General features: G+C 42.8%; 1 protein-coding gene across 2 annotated transcripts in view; it reads left to right on the forward strand.

The window, feature by feature from the left end:
- The window catches only part of MSRA (methionine sulfoxide reductase A), a 374,255-nt gene that overhangs the window by 114,771 nt on the left and 237,982 nt on the right, over nucleotides 1-21,502 (forward strand). The window lies entirely within an intron of this gene.

Genomic DNA, 21,502 nt, shown 5'->3' on the forward strand with positions numbered 1-21,502 from the left:
TTCATCTCAAAGCAAGCCTCCACAGAGACTTGGCCCTGTCTGAGCAGTCCCCCAGGGCAGGGTGGTTCCAGGAAGCAGAAGGCCTCAGTTCCCGAGGGCCCAGGAACAGACAGGGTGGAGGGGAAGCAGATTTAGAGGCCCCTGGGTGGTGCCTGGGGGCCTTGCTAGAGGCATAAGCCTTGACTTCAGAGAATGTACCCAAGTCAAGAGTTCCTTAGCCTCAGTGCTCAAGGTGGGCCCCAGATCTGAAGGCTCATACTTGTGTCATTAGCCCATCTCTTGTTTCAGCTGTGGAAAACTTTAGCATTTCTACCAATACTGATTTCTTCTTTCTCCCTGTCATGTGAAGAATAAAGACAAGAAGACATCTGACTCAAGCAACTGCTGTGATAGGTGCTTAGTAATCATACTCCATCCTCTTCCCTTTGCAGACCCGAAGACCAGATCAGTGAAGGTACATGGCTCACCTGAGGTCCTGGGCCGTTAACGCCGCAACAGGGGTGGAGGCAGAGTCTAGCCCCTGCCCAGAGGTCCTGCCATCACTTTTACTTTATTGTTTTTTTATAAATTTATTTATTTTATTTATTATTTTTGGCTACGTTGGGTCTTTGTTGCTGCATGCAGTCTTTCTCTAGTTGCGGCGGCGGGGGCTATTCTTCGTTGTGGTGCGCGGGCTTCTCCCTGCGGTGGCTTCTCTTGTTGCGGACCACAGCCTCTAGGCGCGTGGACTTCAGTAGTTGTGGCTCATGGGCTCTAGAGCGCAGGCTCGGTAGTTGTGGTACACGGACTTAGTTGCTCTGTAGCATGTGGGATCTTCCCGGACCAGGGCTCGATCCTGTGTCCCCTGCATTGGCAGGCGGATTCTTAACCCTTGCGCCACCAGGGAAGCCACTGCCATCACTTTTAGAAATATGTTCCAACGGGGCCTTTGGACCAGCCCAGCAGCTGTGTTTTCAAGTTATTTCCACTAATCTGTATCCTTCTTCTTGACTGGGAAATGGCCCTGCGTAATTTAGCTTCCTCTCTTAGAATAGAGTCTTGTCTGGAGATATGAATGCGGGCTGTAACTTCACCATGTTTCATAAATGAAGCAGGGTCTTGAAGGCGCTCTTGTTTCTCAACAGAGACCTTACGAGTGAGAAATGGTTCTGCAGACTGGTCCGGTTTATTATGTGCTGCTTTTCTTTTTGATTCAGTGAGTCTCATGCCTCTTTGCAAATGGTAGATGTCCTGAGTGATATCATTATGCTGTTGGAGAACTTGGTGCTGGTAAATTGCAACAAGCATCTATCTCTTCTGATTTTGAAAACTTCACAGCATTCTCAGACAAAGACAGGTTGATGCTGATTCGTTGGTGAGGGATTGCTTTGGATGCTGTGACTCTAAATTACTGTATACTTCAGCAGCTTGATAGACCTGATATAACTGGGAAGGTACTCTGATGGATATAGTGGGGGATAAAAAATAGGATTTTCTGAACTCAAGGTGCTCGTACATACTATATTTACTTGTGTACTTTTCTTTTTATTCTTGAATTTTGATACTTTTCGTTGAAAAGTTTTTGTTGTTTTTTTTTTTTTTTTGGCTGTGTAACTCTTTGTTTCTGTGCGAGGGCTTTCTCTAGTTGTGGCAAGCGGGGGCCATTCTTCATCACGGTGCGCGGGCCTCTCACTATTGCGGCCTCTCGTTGCGGAGCACAGGCTCCAGATGCGCAGGCTCAGTAGTTGGGGCTCACGGGCCTAGTTGCTCCGCAGCATGTGGGATCTTCCCAGACGAGGGCTCGAACCCGTGTGCCCTGCGTTAGCAGGCAGATTCTCAACCACTGTGCCACCAGGGAAGCCCCCGAAAAGTTTTTTTGAGTTCAGTGAGCTTGCTAGGTGCACCTTTTTTTACAATTTTTAGCAACTCCTGCTTTGGGAGAAAATGGTCACATTTTAGTACTTACTCTAATGGCTGTAGAAATAACGGTGTGATGTGATATATCAGCACTGACTTAAAAGTTGCTCGAGTGTATTTGCCCCGTGTTTTGGTGACACGTGCACAATTAGGGAAATTTGAGGTCTTTTTTGGTAACAAAGTTCTCAGCTTATATCTGGTATTTGTTGATGAACTTTTTCCAGCAGTCATCTGTGAACGGCCCTGAAATTTCTTAAAACCAGTCTTGGAAAGAAGAAAAGCTATGGATACCTTGGATGCATAGTTGAAAGTTCATGTTACCTGCATAGTATCTTCCTCATTTGAAGATGTCTGTCTATGGCTGAGGTCGATGAGGGTTTTTAAGGACTAGAGGGAGTCTTCTGGGTCCCCAGCTGAGAAAACAGAAATAAAGAGGCAAAGAGACTTCTCCAGAATCACTTAGAACTAGGTCCAGAACCTGGGTCTCCTCACCTCTGGGCCTGTGTCCTTTCCACCACTTCACCCACTTCTTTTATTCCAGAAATATAAACAAATATTTTACATCTGATCACCTCCTAATGAGTACATCTATTCCCAAGACTGGCAAACTTTGTGATTCTATCAGAGCAAGCAATCTTATTTGTAAAGAGGCTGGCTAATTATCCATGACATTTTAACTGTCTGCATTGTCCTTGAGCTAAGAGTGTGAAAATCAGAAGACTCAGGGGTGTATATACTTCCTGATAGGTTTCACTTAGTTTAACACACTCTGACAGTAAAAACGAAATGAATCTTAGCTGTTCAACAACAATAACATTCCAAGCAGGAAAGTAATTTTAAAAACCTGTTAACTGCATTATTGCTAATTTGGTATCACAGGAACTACCAGAGTTGTAAATACAGCAATGAAGATGTGATAGACATATTTTGTCTAAGAAAAATGAAAAAAACATATATGCACTTTGCATAGACATCGAGGACAATAATGGTCATTTTAGTAACTCAGGTTTTGTTTCTTCAGTTGAAATTCAAAGTAACCCAGGTGGATAAGAAGGCTATTATGTTGAAGGATTGGGAGCTCTTGATTTTTTTTTTTTTTTTTTTTTTGGCTGTGTTGGGTCTTCGTTTCTGTGCGAGGACTTTCTCTAGTTGTGGCAAGCGGGGCCCACTCTTGATCGCGGTGCGCGGGCCTCTCACTGTCGTGGCCTCTCCTGTTGCGGAGCACAGGTTCCAGACGCGCAAGCTCAGTAGTTGTGGCTCATGGGCCTAGTTGGAGCTCTTGATTTTATCAAGGATTGGAACTAAGTTGAGATACTGTGAGATGTTTGACTAGGTAAAGAGGTAGGGGAGATGACTACTGTCTGTGATTTGAGGAGAGCAGGGTGGCACCAGGATCTGTACCCAGTGCTCAGACGTGCTGCCCAATGAGAAGATTCCTCCATGTAGGCTTCTGTTTCCTGGTAATTCTGCTTTCTGTTTTTAGTAGAAGGACATATCTCTTAGTACTTACCCCTGGTTGCAAGTTTCTGGATGTCCTGTTGATTCAGGACATCATTAGAAAGCATTAAAATCCCTTCTCCATCCCAAGCTCTGCCTTGGCCATATCCAGTTCACTTTTATGTCTGTGGTGAGTCTGTGCGCCACCCTTTGTCCATTTGTCATGGCTGCGCCCCAGGTCGGCGGTATCTTTGGTTAATTGAAAAATATATATATTATTTTTAACTCTATAGTATTTTTATTTTATAAAATGATGATTATTTTTGCCTGTATAGTAATGTGATGATAAGACAGGATCACCATTTATTTTAAAAAATATAGCAACATTTTCAAGTTTGAACCAATCAAATCTTGTAGGAGCTGCAAATATTTAGATCTGCACACTGAATAGATAGCAAGGACAGAAGCCCAGGTGTTCCACTTCTCTAACTGGGGGACTCTTGGCTCTGGGAGATGGCCTCTTCACCCTTCTGGTAAAGGGATAGGACTGAGTGGTGTCTGTGGTTACCTTCAGCTCACACAGTCCCTCATTTATAATCATAACACTCGCTGCATCTGTGCATTTCAGTCATTCTGAAAAGAAAGAAGGTTTTGTCTTGTATTTTTGTTGAATGGCTGCTTTCTGCCTGGTTCTGGTATGTTCTTGTCTCGCTTTCTTCTGTGCGGACATTCCCGGTTTCTGGTCCAGGCCCGAATATGCCACCCAGCTGATGGGACACATTAGTTAGTAACATGGGCTTGTTAAATCCTGGTTCTGAATCCCAGTTGGGCTAGTTTTCTCATACATGAAATGGAGCTGATGCCGACTTTGTGGGTGGACGTGAGATATTGGCAGTAAAGCCCTTGGCACAAGGCCTGGTTCCTAGCCAATGCTTGCCTCGTTCCCTATCCCCTCCCCCAAGGAAAGGTTTCTCTATGCAGAAATATGAACCCCTGAGTTGTGTACATTTAATATGTTTGTTTGATTAGTATCAGATACTGTTTGAAATTATTTTGTAGCTTCCTTCCGTTGAATGCATTGAACAAATGGACAGGAAACCAGATGTTTTCAGAAGACATGGGATCAAGAGTTGTGCTAACTTGCATGCTTCTTTAACACTTCCAAAAATTGCTGGGTTTTCGAGCCTGTCACATCCCTTCTCTTTAGCTGACTTCCTGAACTCAGTCTCTTGTTTGTGACCTCTACCTTTCCATGCTAGTCTTCCTCTGTGGGCTTCGCTATCCGACTCATAGTTAATCCAGTAAATATTTATTGAACAGTAGGTGCTGTCCTAGGTACTGGGGTTAAGTGAGAATAAGATGGATAATATCTACACCCCCAATAAAATCCATGCAGATGGGAGGAAGGCAGAACATAAACAGTAAGCAAATATACAGTTTCTTACAGTGCTAGTTGTTACAAAGTAAAATAATGCAGGAGAAGGTATGAGCAGAGAGCAGAGGCGATGCTCTTGTAGAAAGGCTGGTCAGGGAAGGCCTGTCTGTAGAGGTTGGATTTGAGTAGAAACCTGAGTGAAATGAGTGAATCAAGCAAATATCTGCAGGAAGAATGTTCCTGGAAAGACCTTGTGAGGGTAACAATCTTGACATGTTCAAATGACAGCCTGCAGTGTGGCTGGGTAGGAGTGAACCCTGGGGAGAGGAAATGATGCTGGAAACCAGTCCTGGACAGATTCCAGGGGGGGCTTCAGGCCCAGGTAAAGACTGAAATGTATCCTAGACTTGATGACTAGCCTCCAGAGACTTTGAAGCTGGGGATGATATGACTGTATTTACATTTTTTTAAGCTGAGATATAACATTGTGTGAGTTTAAAGTGTACAGTGTGTTGATTTGATATTAAAGTGTACAGTGTGTTGATTTGATATGTTATTGTAATTAGCTAACAACTCTATCATGTCACGTAATTATTATTTTGTGGTGAGAACAATTAAAATCTACTCTCTTGGCAACTTTGAAGTTTATAGCACAGTATTGTTGACTATAATCTCTATACTGAGGGTTAGATCTCCAGGACTTATTTATCTCCTAGTTTCAAGTCTGTACCCTTAAACAACATTTCTCCAGTTCCTCCACCCGGAGCCCCAGGTAGCCACCAGTTCTACTCTCTGTTTTTATGGCTCAGCTTTTTTAGATTCCACATATAAATGATATCAAAATTGTATTTACATTTAAGACAATTACTGTCTTAGTCAGTTTGGGCTGCTGTAATGAAATACCATAGACTGGGTGGCTTAAATAACAGACATTTATTCTCATAGTTCTGGAGGCTGGGAAGTCCAGGATCAGATGCTGGCAGATTCAGTTACTGGTGAAGATCTCTTCTTGGCTTACAGATAGCCACCTTCTCATTGTGTCCTCACATGGAAAAGAGAGAGTAAGCTCTGGACTCTTTTCCTCTTCTTATAAGGACACTAATCCCATCACAGGGCCCCCACCCTCATGATCTCATCTAAACCTACTTACCTACCAAAGGGCCCATCTCCAAGTGCCATGTACTGGGGATTAAGGCTTCAACATATGAATTTGGCGAGGGTGGGGAACAAACATTCAGTCTATAACAACTACACAGTTTGCTCAGTAGAGTATAGACCGGGTGGGAGAACCCGCAGAGAGGGCAAGAGTGGAATTGGCAGGTGTTTTTCTAGCAGAGGAAATTAGATGAACTAGTTGGGTAGTGACAGAGCTGATGAGGTGTGGTCATTAAGCCAGTGGGACTTCCTGATGTCAGATAGAGATGGTCTTTCTAGAGCATCAGTGCCCTGGAGGCCTTGCTTCTCTCCTGTGCGTCATGCTTCTGCATGGGAATGGCCTTTTTTCCGTGCCCATCTGTCTTGGCCTGACAGTGTGATTGGTGTGCATTTTGTGTGGGTGTGTGTAGGGGAGATTAACGTAAGAAAATACTTTCTCTGCTCCTCAAAATGTGGATATGTAGGTGAAACGCAGTGTTGCGGTGGGGCGAGGAGATACAGTTCTCTTGGCCCATGACCCCATCTGCAACTTCACAGCTCTTTTCTCAGCCCCTACTCCAATTCCAGGTGATCCTTCATATGATGTAGAGAATTCCATAAGAACATCCAAAGTGAGAGGCAGAGATGCAGTCTGTCAAGGCCATGGATACGAACAAAGCCATGTGGATTAGTTACCTATTGTTGTATAATAAATGATCCCCGAACTTAGTAGCTTAGAACAACACACCTATTATCACACAGTTTCTGTGGGTTGGGAATGTAGATGCAGCTTGCTGCATCTTCTGCTTCAGGGTCTCTCGCGAGGCTGCACTCAAGATATTGGCCAAGACTGAGATCTTGTCTGAAGGCTCAACCAGGGCTGGATCTGCCTTCAAGCTCACTTACGTGACGTTTGGCAGGATCCGATTCCTCAAGGGCCTCAGTCCCTTGCTGGATGGAGGCTGCCCTCAGCACTTTGCTGTGTTGGTCTCTCCAGCCTGGCAGCTTGCTTCAACAAAGCATGCAATAGAGACAGAGTCTTCTGGCAAGATGGGAATCGCAGTCTTTTGTAACTTAATCATGGAAATGATATCTCCTCAGTGTTGCCATATTCTATTAGTTAGAAGCAAGTTACTCAGGGAGAAGGGATTACATAAAGCCATGAAGACTAAGAGGTGAGGATATTGGGGGGCCATCCTAGAGGCTGCCTGCAACAGCTGTATATTGTGGCTTCACTCAGTAGATTAGAACAGAAAGGACCTTAGAGATCATCCTGGACCCTCCTCATTTTTTATAGGTGAGGAACCTGAAACTCAAAGAGGTGAAGTGACTTACCCAAGGCCACAGCGACTCCGAGGTAGAGCTGGGACTTCTGACTTTCAACCCAATGAACTATAAGTGGGCTGCATTTAACCTGCCATAAGCTGGCAGATTGTGGCTTCTAAGTTTGCAGTTTCAGCCTCAAGAAGTTTTATTCTTCTGTGCATTTTAAATGCACTGCCACTACATGGTGACCCCAGGCCTGGATCTGAATGGGATATAAATGGCCTACCTTGGGCTTTGTTGGAAATTCAAGGCATAGAGGCTCTGCCTAAGCTTATCCAGCTTAATCCCTGTGTTTTCTATGCTTTTTCTCCCCTTTACATCAACATGTCTAAACTATATAACATAGTTTAGAGGGAGTCTTTAAAACAACATGCTCCATGATCCAATTAGCCATCTCACCTGTTTTTAACATTTCTCTTATAGTCTCACTTAATGCTGTAGACCATCATGTTACGAACCCTCAATTCTATAGTTTATCTTGAATCTTAACTCTGTGTTTGCACTTAGCTCTTGAGACTGCTTGGCTCTCTGAACTTGGCACTGTGTTGGCCCCTTGAGTCTTGGCCGTGAGTGTGTCATTTTAGGCTGTTGTCACTCTAGGATGTAGGATGCGATGGAGACAGGTTAGTTATGCTCAGGACTAGGGTTGCATGAGAACTAACAGAAGACACCTGAGGCGTGTCACCTGGAACTTACAGGGTGAAACATGGGTGATCGGTCAGGAATTGGGAGGTTCAGAAAATGGCTGTGGTGCTCCCTGGGATCTACTGTTGAGAGCCAGGATCCTGCGATGAAGAAGTCGGAGCAGTGCTTGGGAGTCTATTGAAGCATTAGTCACAGCAGACCAAAAGTCTGGGAGCTCGACACGGCAGCAATCCAGGCAGAAATGGTTTCAAGTACAGAAGTTCAGGTTGAGCAAATAACCATGCTGATGAGCAGAGGGCAAGAGCCAGGCCAATTCATAGCAGGGGTGTTTGTCCCTAGGCTATTTTTCCTTTTCTTTACTTTTTATTCTTCAGTGGAAGCTCAGACATAGATGTAGAGGCCTTGTGTCTTTTCTGCTAAGTGGAGAGGAGGAAGGTGTGGCATCAGAGGAGGCGAAACGGAGCCTGGTGCTGTTGGAATTGGTAGTGTTATTGGTGTTGGTGGTGATGGTGGTGGAGGTGGTGGTGCTGGTGGTGCTGGTGTTGGTGTTGGTGGTGATGGTGGTGGAGGTGGTGGTGCTGGTGGTGCTGGTGTTGGTGTTGGTGGTGATGGTGGTGGAGGTGGTATTGGTGCTGGTGGTGTTGGTGGTGGTGGTGGTGGTGATGGTGGTGGAGTTGGTATTGGTGGTGGTGCCGGTGGAGTTTCAGTTTCCTTACACTACTCTCTGAAATGATTCCCAACCTCTAGGTCCCACCACTCCCTCCTTAGAAATTTATAGACTCCAAACCTCTTTCCATGAAATAGAAGGAATCAGTTTCCTGTCCCTGGGAACAGAACACCTTGATAACTACGTTCTCTCTAGATGTGGAAGGTTTGCTTACTATGTTATATTTAGTGAAAATAGCAGAAAAGCCCTTATCTCTTGCCATGCTGGGATTAAATGGCTTGGTTTACATTGGATTCTAGGATTTTTGTTTTTTAAATACTTCCCTCCCCTCCCCTTGCCAGTTCTTTTAGAAACTGGCGAGAGAATCTTTAAAGACGAAGACATATTTAAAGAACCATTGGGATCGTTAGATTTGTCTGCTGCTTTAAGCTTGCCATGGCCATCTTCCCGTACGTTTTCACCTGACCCACTTAACAACCTTGGCCGGCAGGTAGAGCAGGCATGACCCAAATTTGATGGATGAAGAGTTCTAGATTCAGAAAAGTTTGGTGATATGTCGAAGGACATACACAGCTGTAGGCCATACAACTCATAACTGTGTGCAGCCAAGATTCCTACCTAGGTCTTCCCGCTCCAAATCCCATGCTCAAATCACACAGAAAATAGCCAGAGTTGATCACCCAGCCTATGAACGAAGAGAAAGCAAGGATGAACCAAGGGAAAGACAGTAAATGATGTTGAATAAAACATGAGAATAAGAGTTTGTATACATAGCCTTATGATTTTTATTGCAGGGCTACGACCTGATTTTTAACTGTTCTTTCCTTGTGTCTTCTGCTTTTTGTAAATATTCCCAACATTTACCATGAAATCCTCTACCTGAAGGCTGCTGTTCTCTTCTGCATGGCCCCTGTTCCCCTCTCATCTCTGGAGATTGGCTGTGCCCTTAGTGAATGGGAGTCCTCCTGTGGACAGTTGGTGATTGAGGGGGTACAGCTGGCTGCAAGGGCCGGTTCATCAGAGTGCATCATGACCGGGGCCTGCCAGTTATTAGAATTCATTATAGACTATTCAGAGTCCCAGGAATCTCATTTAGTTCTCACTCAGCAGCTGGAACACGCTACCAGCTGTGGATCTAGGGTATCCCCCAAGGACTTTACCTAAGCGTGGGGGGAAAATAGGTCAAATGATCTGACGATGACTGGGTGAGTGTAAAGCAGGAAAGCCTGTTTCTACCTTCGAGTAGATGTTTTGCAGATGCCATTGAAGGAATTAGCTAGAGCTGTGAGCACAGTTTAGCCCTTGGCCTCTGATGGACCAAGGAACACTCCAGAGTGTCCTTGGAGGTTATTGGAGAGAGGGAACAGAGAAGGGAGAGAAGTAAACAAAGGGAGAGTGAAGGGAGTTGTACATGCTACATTTTCCATCAAGATCTGGCCCCTGATTGCCTTCCGCGACCTCACATCTGGTCCTCGGGTGCTCTGCCTCTTAGAGCTTTGCTGTAGGGCAAGGGTTGGAAAACTTTCCTATGAAGGTGCGAGTGGCAAATATTATAGGGTTTGCAGGCCTTACAGTCTCTGTCACAACTACTCCTCTCTGCTATTGCAGAGTGAAAGCAGCCATAGACAATAAAGAGATGAATGAGTGTGGTTGTGTGCCAATAAAACTTTATTTAATGACATTCAGTTTTGAATTTCATATAATTTGCATGTGTCACAAAATTTTTTCTTCTTGATTGTTTTTCAGTCATTAAAAAAATATAAAAACTACTCTTGGTTCATGGGTCACCCCAAAACACGTGGCAGGCTTTGGCTGGCGGGCCTTAGTTTGCCACCTCTTGTTCTAGAACTAATTAGGTAGCAGTCGTTTACATTTTGGTAAAATTGTCACTGTGTCGGTTCTCCCGGAAGCACTGACAGTGTAAGCCTTTAACTTCAGGTGAAAGGTTTTGTCACCTCCTAAAGGGATTTTGGGCAGCTGTGGCTATGATGGTGGTGGGGTGGGAGGGGTGATGCCAGGGGGATACCTGCCTCCGCGTAAAAGAAGGTCAGTCCTGCTGTGCTCCTGTGTCTCCTCAGTGAAATTGGTAGATTTAAATCCTATATGTCATTTATCTTTGAGCTCGGTATAGAGAAAAAGGTCTTGCTTTGGTTTTTGTAAAAATACCAGGCTTAGATCTTTTTGTGTGAGCTGTCATCAGTCATTGTGATTGTTGATCTTGTAAATTCATGCTTTTTAGTGCTGGCAGAAGGATTGCTTTTGTTTCTGAACAAGTTCATGCAGTGTTTCTTTCAATAGGGACTTGCACTGAATTTCAACTTTAGCTATAGTTTTCATCTCAACTGGATTTTCAAGACATGGGCAACTGCCCTTATGCTACAGAGGAGTGCTTTGGAATCCTTTTGGTGTCAAAATAAAAAAAAAATCATCACCAAGACCAGCGTCAAGTGGCTTCCTCTAGGAGTTCTATGGTTTCAGGTCTTACATTCAAATCTTTAATGCATTTTGAGTTGATTTTTGTGTATGGTGTAAAATAAGGGTCCTGTATCATTCTTTTGCATGTGGCTGTCCAGTTTTTCCAATACCATTTACTGAAGATACTATCCTTTACCTAGTTTATATGCTTGACTCCTTTGTTATAAATTATTTGACCACATATGTGGGGGTTTATTTTGGGGCTCTTTATTCTGTTTCATTGACCTATGTGTCTGTTTTTATGCCAAGATCATACTGTGTTGATTATTAGAGCTTTTTAATGTAGTTCAAAATCAGGACATGTGATGCCTCCAGCTTTGTTCTTCTTACTCAAAATTGCTTTGGTTGTTTAGGGTCTTTTGTGGTTTCCATACAAATTTTAGGATTGTTTATTCTATTTCTGTGAAAAATGCCTTTAGAATTTTGAGAGAATTGCATTGAATCTGTAGATTGCTTTGGGTAGTGTGGACATTTTAGCAATATTAATTCTTCCATTTCATGATCATGAAATATCATGATCATGTGTCTTCAGTTTCTTTCATCAATATCTTAAAGTTTTCAGTGTATGGATTTTGTTTTGGCTATTTTAAGTCTTTTGATTTTCCATATAAATTTTAGAATTAACTTGTCAATTTCTACAAAAGCTTCCTGAGGTTTTCATCAGCATCATGTTGAACTATAGATTAATTTGGGGAGGATCGACATCTTAAGGATACCAAGTCTTTCAATCCACAACCATGGTCTAGGTCTCCATTTTTTTAGATGTTATTTAATTCTCTCACTGTTTCATGGTACAGGTGTTATACATATTTTGTTAAAAATCTACCTAAGTATTTCATGTTATTAGATACTATTGTAAAAATATTACTTTTTTCATTCTATTTATTTGTTGCAACTATATAGAAATAGTTTATTTTTGATATTGTCCTAGTATTCTATGATCTTGATAAACTTAATTATTAATACAAAGAAGTTTCTTGATAGATACCTTGGGATTTTTTATTTACACAATCACGTTGGCATATACAGATAGTTTTTTCTTTTTTTTTCCTTTTGGTATGCTAGGTGTAGGTTGCTTGTAGCTATTCTTTATCAAATTCTATTCCTAGTTTACTGAGAATTAAAAAAAATCATGAATAGGTGCTGAATTGTGTCAAGTGCTTTTTTAGCTTCTATTGAGATGATCATTTTTTTTCCTGTTTGTTAATATGATAAATTACATTGATTGCATTTTTTTGAATGTTAAAACAACTTTCAATTCCTTGGATGAACCCCATTTGCCATGATTATTATACTTTTAAAATATAGTCCTGAACTAAATGTTTATTAAAAATATTTATTGGGCTTCCCTGGCGGTGCAGTGGTTGAGAGTCCGCCTGCCGATGCAGGGGACATGGGTTCGTGCCCCAGTCCGGGAAGATCCCACCTGCTGTGGAGCGACTGAGCCCGTGAGCCATGGCTGCTGAGCCTGCGCGTCCGGAGCCTGTGCTCTGCAACGGGAGAGGCCACAACAGTGAGAGGCCCGCATACTGGGGGGGAAAAAATGTATGTATATATATATATATATATATATATATATATATATATATATATATATATTTATTTATTATTTTTGAGCCTATGTTCATAAAGGGAAATTTGTCTATAGTTTTCTATTTTTATTAAGTTTTTTCATTAATCAATTTATTTATTTATTTATTTTGGCTGCGCCAGGTCTGCCTTGTGGCACGCGGGCTTCTCTAGTTTTGGTGCGCGGGCTCTAGAGCACATGGGCTCAGTGGTTGTGGCGCGTGGGCTTAGTTGCGGTACGTGGGACCTTAGCTCCCTGATCAGGGATCGAACCTGGGCCCCCTGCATTGGGAGCACGGAGTCTTAACCACTGGACCACCTGGGAAGTCCCTGTCTATAGTTTTCTGTGTCTTTTTCTGGTTTTGTTATCAGGGTAATGCTGGACTCATAAAATCAGCTGTGAAAATTCCCTTCTCTATTTCTTTTTAAATTTTTTAACCATTAAAGAAAAAAATTGAAGTATAGTTAATTTACAATGTTCTGTTAGTTTCAGGTGTACCTTCTCTATTTTTGAAGGAATTTACATAGGATTGGTATTATCTCTTCCTTAAATGTATCTAGAATTTCCCAGTGAAACTATATGAGCCTGGAGTTTTCTATTTCAGATTTTCCCATTTCTTTTGTCAGTTTTGATAGTTTGTAGTTTTCGAGGTATGTTACTAATTTATTGCCTCTCAGCTCTGAATACATCATTCTGAGTATGCTCTGTGATAAACAAAGGAATTTACTACAGAAATTCCTGTGAGCATGGTGTTACGCTGTTTCAGTAGAGGGCGCTGGGGAGACTTTGTGAAAGGAGGAGCCTCTCCTGCTGTTTCTGGTGTGGCCTGGGTTGGCGGGGGTGTGTGTGTGGGCTTCTAGTGGAGCCTGCCTCAGCCACTGGCCCAGAACTCAGTCCCTCTGTGACTTTATAGTCTTGGCCTGGTGATAACTTTTCTGCAGCCCTCTTGACAAGGAAACCAGAGCCTCTGTGCTATCCACGTACTCTCAGAGTCCCTGCAGTTGCTCTCAGGCTCCTAGGTGCCTGGATCCCATTGTACACTCATGCCACTGGGTTCTGATCGCCTACATTCTGAAAGGTAGCCTGTTGTTTGCCCTGCATCTCCAGATAAGCTCTGGCCTACAAACCAGTGAACTTCTCTGCTATCCAGTGGCTTAACTGCACCTTCTCCAAGGAAGTTTGTATCCTTCCAAGTCTGTCATTCCTTAGGTATGTTCAGTCCTCACGTAGCATAGAGTTTTCTTAGATTATATAGTTACTTTTTAATTATGGTTAATATTCTCTATGTTAGACTATCACTGTTTGACGTACTGTGTGGTTTCCATCTCCTGATTGGACCCAGACCACTACACAGGAATTTCTTGTAAGCACTACTTGGGTTGAGACTTTTTGTGATCTGTGGATTTTGTCCTCATTTCAGGAAGGGTAGGAGATATTGCTATGTATTCAACTGGTATTTTTCCTCCTCCCCTCACTCACCCCACCCCCCATGTGCTTTAATCTGAGATTTAACTAAAGTGACGGGGTGGGGGAGACCAAGAGTTGTGGTGAGTAATATTTCTGTAAGAACTGAAATTCAACAAACAATGAGCCAGGAACATGGTTTCCTATGTCACTGAAATGACTAGCTCAAGCTTGACCCTTCCCGTGTCTCATGGTGGTTAGCAGAGATGTTTGAAATTTCTTTTTTGTTTTTTAATTAAAAATTTTTTTTTTAAATTTTTTGGCTGCACCACACAGCACATGGGATCCTAGTTCCCCAGCCAGGTATTGAACCCGCTCCCACTGCATTGGAAGCATGGAGTCTTAACCACTGGACCGCCAGGGAAGTCCCTGGAATTTCTTAATGCACAGTAAGGATCCTTCTATTTTGCTGCTTGGAATAGAGGTACTATGACCTTAAACTGCTATGGATGCAGTGTCCAAGGCTAATTAAAAGCCAGGTGTAATATCAGCAACAATTTCCATTTTTAGCTTTTATTTTGATTCCCATAGAAAAGGGGAAAAACTATGTTTCTTATAGGTACCACTATGGGTAAAAATAATCCAGCTGTCTTCTTACTTCCATCTAGTCAAAGAAAAAAGCCCCCCAACTCAAGCAAACAACCAATCAAACAACCAGGCAAACAACCAAGCAAAACCCCATCAAAATACAGAAGATTTTCTCCATTGCAGCTAAGGGCTTTGGCATGAATTTATATTTAGCTTCCCTGGGAATTTTGGAAAAACATTTTTCTTCATTGTTTTTTTAAGTGCTATGAGGCAAAGGTATAACTTCCCCAAACAAAACAGCACAAAAAGCAACGAACAATCCTCTGGATAATGCAAATGAATAAAAATTGCCTGAATTATTGCAGAAGTGCTGAAAGCCTTACTCTGGTATTTTATACACTAGTCCTAGACTTTAGTGGTTTAGGAACGCCTGTTTTAGCAATCCCAGCACACTAGAGAACAAGTAGGTAGAAAAATAAAATTACATAGAGGTAGTCTCCAAGTTAGAAATGGATCATCTTCCAGGGGTTGATTTGTAAATCAGTTAGACTGGAAATGCCTTTTTCCTTTATAAAGGTGAAAGTTTTATATAGCCTTATAAAAGATGGTTTGAGTTCCTGCCATATAATCAGTAGTTGTCCTTTGCTAAAACTTACATTACTTCCCCTTTATTAGAACATGTTATTAGTTATCTACTGCTATATAATCAATTATCCCCAAAGGTAGCAGCTTAAAAGAACAACCATTTATTATCTCACAGTGTTTTTGGGGGGGCTGGTGCGTAGGGAATCTGGGTGTGGCTTAGCTGGGTGGCCCTGAAGTCGGGCCCCATGAAGCTGGAATCAAGATGTCAGCTGTGTTGCGTCTTCTGAAGGCTCAACTTCAGGAGGATCTGTGCTCTAGCTCGCTTAGGCCTGCCAACAAGTGAGCTTGAGAGCAGTCCTTTCCCAGTTGAGCCTTCAGATGAGACTACAGTCCCAGCCAGCACCTTGATTCCAACTTGTAGGAGACCCTGAGCTGGAACTACCCAGCTTTACATCCTCAACTGCGATGAGACCACTGAATTTAAATTGTACTTAGCATTTGAGCAGTGAGATTTCCTCCTCTTTTTGAGGAAAAAAAAATCTCCTTTTTACAATGATGAATAAAGTGGAGATTTCTTTCTATGGTCAAGTTAGTAGCTGGACAGAAATGTTTTCTTTCGTCCAGATGTAGCTTACAGCCAACTTGGCTGGTGTGAAAGCGTGTGTTCTTAGTGTTGTAGGGTAGAACTTAGAGTATATTTTCGCGCTGAGACAGTATCTCATAAACAGTGGTTAGAATCCTAGAAAGAGTTATATTTGAGACTCATTATAGGTTGAGTAGGCCCTTGTGGGCTAGCTCACCACCATTTATAACAGCATGTTCATGAGAAAATGGATTCTGTATCCCAGATGTCCATCTCTTAAACATGCTTTTGAAATGTGACTCATTTTAAAGTTGGGGACTTGCCTGTATTTCACTAGCTCCTCTCCAGCTACCTTCCACACAATAGTTTACATTTTGAGCTATCAGCCTTTTGGGAAGATAAAGTGGCAGAAAATAGACATGACTATAATTTACTCTTAGCACTAAGAGCCTGGCAGACCTATCAAGGCATAATTTTACTCAAAATCAGATTTTCTGCAGGGCCTGCACTGAAGTCCCTTTATAGTTGAGTTATACGAGGTCACAGTCATCTCCTTTTGTAGAATTCTAGGGTCTTAATCAGGTCCTTCCACAATCACTCGATAAGATTTAGTACATGAGAATGTACTAAAATGAGAAATATTCTTGGCCTGCTTTATATCCCCACCACCCACAACCCATATCTCTACAAAGCTGATGGCCTTCCAGCTGGGAGAGACCATCATTCAGGCCCTGGGTGGGCTCAGTGGAAGGCTGCTTGCCTTGGCCTCCCACGTGCTTGATATTTTCAGACACGACTCTCATTTTATTCAGCAGTGCTCCAGTCAGTCATTAGAGAATTCATCCCGGAATCAGCCCATCACTTGAATATCTAAGAATATGCTTGAGCCCATATTCAAGGAAGATAACCCAATAGGCTTTGCTCTGCCCCCTCTAGTCCCTGTCCCTTCATTAAGTCAGGTGACCAAAAGCATGTTTGAAGAGCCACCCTGTCTCCACTGAGCTTCCCTGAGTTAAGATGTTCAGTTTTATGTCACTCTTTCATGGTAGACAAGTATAAAAAGCATCATAAAATGACTTTCTGTGTCATTTGTAGAACTGTAGTTGAAGATTTTGTCCATCATATTTCCTAATATGAATATGCACTGGGTTGACAGATGCCCCTTAATCAGCCATGTGACCAAACCTGCTCTCTCAGGACACCAGTCCTTGGGGGACATCTTCAAAGTGGACGAGCTACCTGTGCTGTTGCTCTAGTAAGAGCCGAATTCAAGAAAATTTCACCGGCTTTTTGGAAATCAGTGGAAGGTTTCACAGTAAAAACTTGATTTATCTTTTTGTTTGAGGGCAATATAGAATGTTTCAACCGCTTTTAAAATTATGAATGATGAGCATAATGCCTGTTCAGTAAATCTAAAATAGATTTTCAAATATCCTTTTCTTCTGTTGTGGAGAAAAATTACAAGGGAGAGAGAAACAGAAAGGATGAGAGACAGGAGGGACAGAGAAATAATTAAAATACATACCAAATTCCAGAAAGGCAAAGTACTGCTCATGTACCAGTCTGCTTGCCTCCCTCCCTGCTTTCTTCCCTTCCTCCCTCACTTTATCTTTCTCTCTCTGCCTCCTTCCCTCCCTCCTCCCCTCCCTCTCTCTTCTTTCCTATAAAATAAAGTCAAACCTAGAAATACCTTTTATTTTTAGGTAAATAATATTTTAATACCATCTAAAATTTGTAATGGTTGATCCTCTTAAAATCCTTTTCCTTTTGAAAGGAGGACAATTAACATACTGCTTGGAGAAGGCAGATCAATTTCAGAGAGGAAATGGAGTGATAACTCTATCTTGAGGCCTTTTAAGATACTATGAACTATCCAGAATTTTAAAGCCTGGTAGCAGTTCTGCTGCTTTGAGATACAAGTGGAATCATCTTGGCTGTTCGTCCTGAGCCTGGATAAAATGTAAGCATCAGGCTGATCTGAGCCCAGGGGCTGATTGCCCGCCCCTGGCCACTCGTGCGTCTCAGCAATGCCCTCAGCCCTGGGAAGAGGCTCTCAGGCTGCAGGGGTAATCACGGGGTAGCAAAGACTGGGGACATTTAAAATGTTTTTTATTTCTGTTTTCAAGAAAGTAATGTATCACATGGAACAAAATTCAAAAGGTAGAAATAGAACATTAAAAAAAGAAATTGTAGCATATTATACACATTATCTTGCCTGTTGATTTTTTCCCCCAATTAACAATGCATCTTGTAGATAGTTCCATGTCTTTACCTATAGAGTTACCTCATTCTTTATAATGGTGCATATTGTTCCACATTATAGACTATTTTATGTAAAAGGTTGGTGGCAGTTTCTTTACAAACAATCCTGAAATGACTGTCTTTGCACATGAACAAAATGTATTGTAGGAGCGAATCGGTGATGAATCTTGTTAATGGTCAGTGTTAATGTTCCATCTCCTTATCAATATTTTATTCCCCTCAGACTCTTCTGTCTCTTTCTCCTTACCACCACCAACAGTAATAACTTAATAAATTGAAAATGTATTGATTTAAATGGAAGTCAAATTGACATCCATGTTTATATCCATGACTGTTCCTCTTTCTTTCTAATTAAAGTCTTGTATTTAGCTGCATCTCCTTCATTTCTAATGTCAAAAGATAATTGAGACAAGTTCCCTGTAAGGCTTGTAACAACATATTCCATTTTTGATTAGGAGCTTCCACTTAGAAATAAAGTCATAATTCGTTTTCAGGAAAGAACAGGCACGGAAAGCAGATAGGCCTGGCCTTACCCTGGTGCCGGCCTGTGTGGTGTGCTGAGGAGGATCTTGTGGGGGAAAGACTGGTGTTGGTCTGGGACAGATTGCAAGGGGAGGTCTGGCCCGTCAGGCTCAGCTGAGCAGAGGGCCCGGTCATTTATCACTGTCACGGGGGTGGAGACGGGGGAAGGGGAGTCACTGGACCATTCCTGCCCATCGGCGGCCTGACAGCAGACGCGCTTCACTCAACCTCCAGGCAGATGCTGCGCCGTCAAGGGGCTCCTTCCTGCTGGAGGCCGCTGACCTGGTCACAAGGAATGAGGAAGCAGACCACGGCTTGCTACGGCGCTTTGCTCAAGCCCTGCGCCACTTCCTCTCAGGGTGTGTATACAGTGTGTGTAAGAGCATAGTCAGTGGTCTTAGAGGCATACACCGAGGCTCCGAAGTGTTACTAGACTCTGATGATGGGATGAGAGCGTACCTCTGTGGGGCTCATGCTTTAATTACATTTCCAGGACTTGGATGCTCTGCACAGCGCTGATTATTTTCATACGGGCAAACGCTGTAGTAGACGTGGAGGGGACTAAAGCAACGCAAGCCGGGGACACCAAGTCTTTGAAGGGCAACGATTTTTACAACAATACTAAAAAGTATGATCTCTGTGTGATCCTTTATAGATACATTTAACATTCATCTTCAAAATCTAAAATATGTTTTAGGATCAATAGGAAACGTACCTTAGAAATCATTTTGGTGTACAGCCACCTTTATTTATTTACTTATTTATTTATTTTTGGCTGTGCTGGGTCTTTGTTGCTGCGCGCGGGCTTTCTCTAGTTGTGGCGAGCGGGGGCTACTCTTCGTTGCGGTGCGCGGGCGTCTCATTGCGGTGGCTTCTCTTGTTGTGGAGCGCGGGCTCTAGGCGCGCCGGCTTCAGTAGTTCTGGCACGCGGGCTCAGTAGTTGTGGCTCACGGGCTTAGCTGCTCCGCGGCACGTGGGATCTTCCCGGACCAGGGCTCGAACCCGTGTCCCCTGCACTGGCAGGCGGATCCTTAACCACTGTACCACCAGGGAAGTCCCTACAGCCACAGTTTTTAACACAACTGTTTTCAACACTTATTCACGGAGATGTCACATTCATCAAGCTGACATGTAGATTTTAATCCTTCAAGTAACCTTATTTTAAATGGAATTTCTAGTCTCAAGATTGTCTAATTTTGGTAGTCATTAGGAATTACATGTGTTAAGAGGAGGCAGGGAGATTTCATAAAAGTCAGGTGGAAATTTTTCCATCAATTAATATTATATGCTTATCACAGATGCCTAAATTAGACATGATTCTTAAATGTGGTAATTAATAACAGTATTACACGAGTGAAAATGGAATTCTTCTAAAAATGAAATGAATGATGATGGAATGCTTTTCTTGGGATAATGCAGTGTGAATGCTTTTCTTGGGATAATGCAGTGTGAATCGGGAACTCATGCTCGTCTGATAATCATGGGGTAACAGAATGTGTTAAAGAGCTGTAGGCAGTGCCGCTGACACAGGAGCCTCCGTAGGTGTACCTGGTCAGCAGCTCTAACAAGTGGGGCAGGCGTAGTGCTGGTCAGTGAAGGATGAAGAGAAGGCAGGCGTTGTCTTACTATCTTACTGCATGACCGACAGTAAACCCAGTGCCTGGCACATAAGCCATGTTCAATCATTGTTTCCTGAACTGTGATGTTATTTGGATGGAATATGGATCCCTGTGCCTGGACTTGCTGGAGCAGATATGTCCCCCCAAGTCCCTCTGTCAGCCTTCTTTCCTCCTTCCCCCACACGCCTGCCCATGAGTTCATAAGCTCCGGAGCCCTGCGCATCTCGGCAGCAGTGGCCTCATCAGGGAATTTAATAAGGCAGTCACGCAGCTGGGTCGAGTTGGTCCTGAAGTCCCTGAGCGTCTCCGGAGCTGTTCACCCAGGGGGCCTTGTGTTAAGGAGCAAGCGAGCGTTCAAGGTACTTAAAACCCTGGAAGGAAAAGGGTCCTCATGCCATCAAGCAGGAAGTGATCTGCTCATCGGTTTTTCTCACTTAAGAGAGTTTCAGTGGTTTCTCTTGCTCTGTCTCCTTCTCAAAGAAAACAGAGGAATGGGACTCAAAGGAAAACATTTAGATTTGTACAACTTGAAAATATACCTAATAGGATCTAGATTTCCTCTTTTTTCTTGCTATTCTCCACTTTATATTATTACTATTTCCTGACACCGTGGAAGAAACCTTTTTATGATCATACTTTTAAAATTATGAGGTAATATTGCATCTGAGGACTGTGCTACAATTTACTTCGTTATCCCCCTTTTGTTGGGCCATATAGTTTTTTTACGGATTTTCACTGTTATAACAGTTCTGCTATAAACATCTTTGGAAACCTTTGCCTCACTTCTGATTATTTCCTAAGGTAGAAATAATTTAAAAGCTTTTGACATTCTTGATGCGTATTGCCAGACTACTTTCCAAGTAGATTGTAGCATTCCCACTTCCATGAGCAGTATATGATAAAGCCCGTGTCTCTACACCCTCATCGGTACTTGGCATTGGTTTTGTAATTTTGCCATTTTCACGAATTAAAAATAGTATCTCATTGTGTGGTTGAGCATCTACTCATGTATGTGTTTGTTATTGATATATTTAATTTTTTATGTGTAGTCTGTCTTCTCCACTTTCTCTCTGGCAGTGGAATCACTGTCTTTTACAGAATCATGGAAGCCTGCTTAGGAACATACAGAAATAATTCTGACACTGTTTTCTAGGGCATCTGGTCCACCTCCTGCCCTCTCATTGTGGGCATCCCTGTGGTCACTCTCCTTTACTCGCCTGTGCCGTCTTGTGGGGACACAGCAGGATCATTCTGGGCCAGTTTTTCTTAGGAACAGGAAAGGGCTGGTGTCTGAGGCCTTGTGCACTTGGCGTTGCTGTTCTGGGTTTAGAGTCACACTCGTGGTCTTGTGCCCTGAGCAGACCTCAGAAAACACAGCAGGCACATCACGAAAAGTAAAAATGTCCTCTGCTTG

This window comes from Lagenorhynchus albirostris, chromosome 7 (assembly GCF_949774975.1).
Source record: "Lagenorhynchus albirostris chromosome 7, mLagAlb1.1, whole genome shotgun sequence".
NCBI lineage: Eukaryota > Metazoa > Chordata > Mammalia > Artiodactyla > Delphinidae > Lagenorhynchus > Lagenorhynchus albirostris.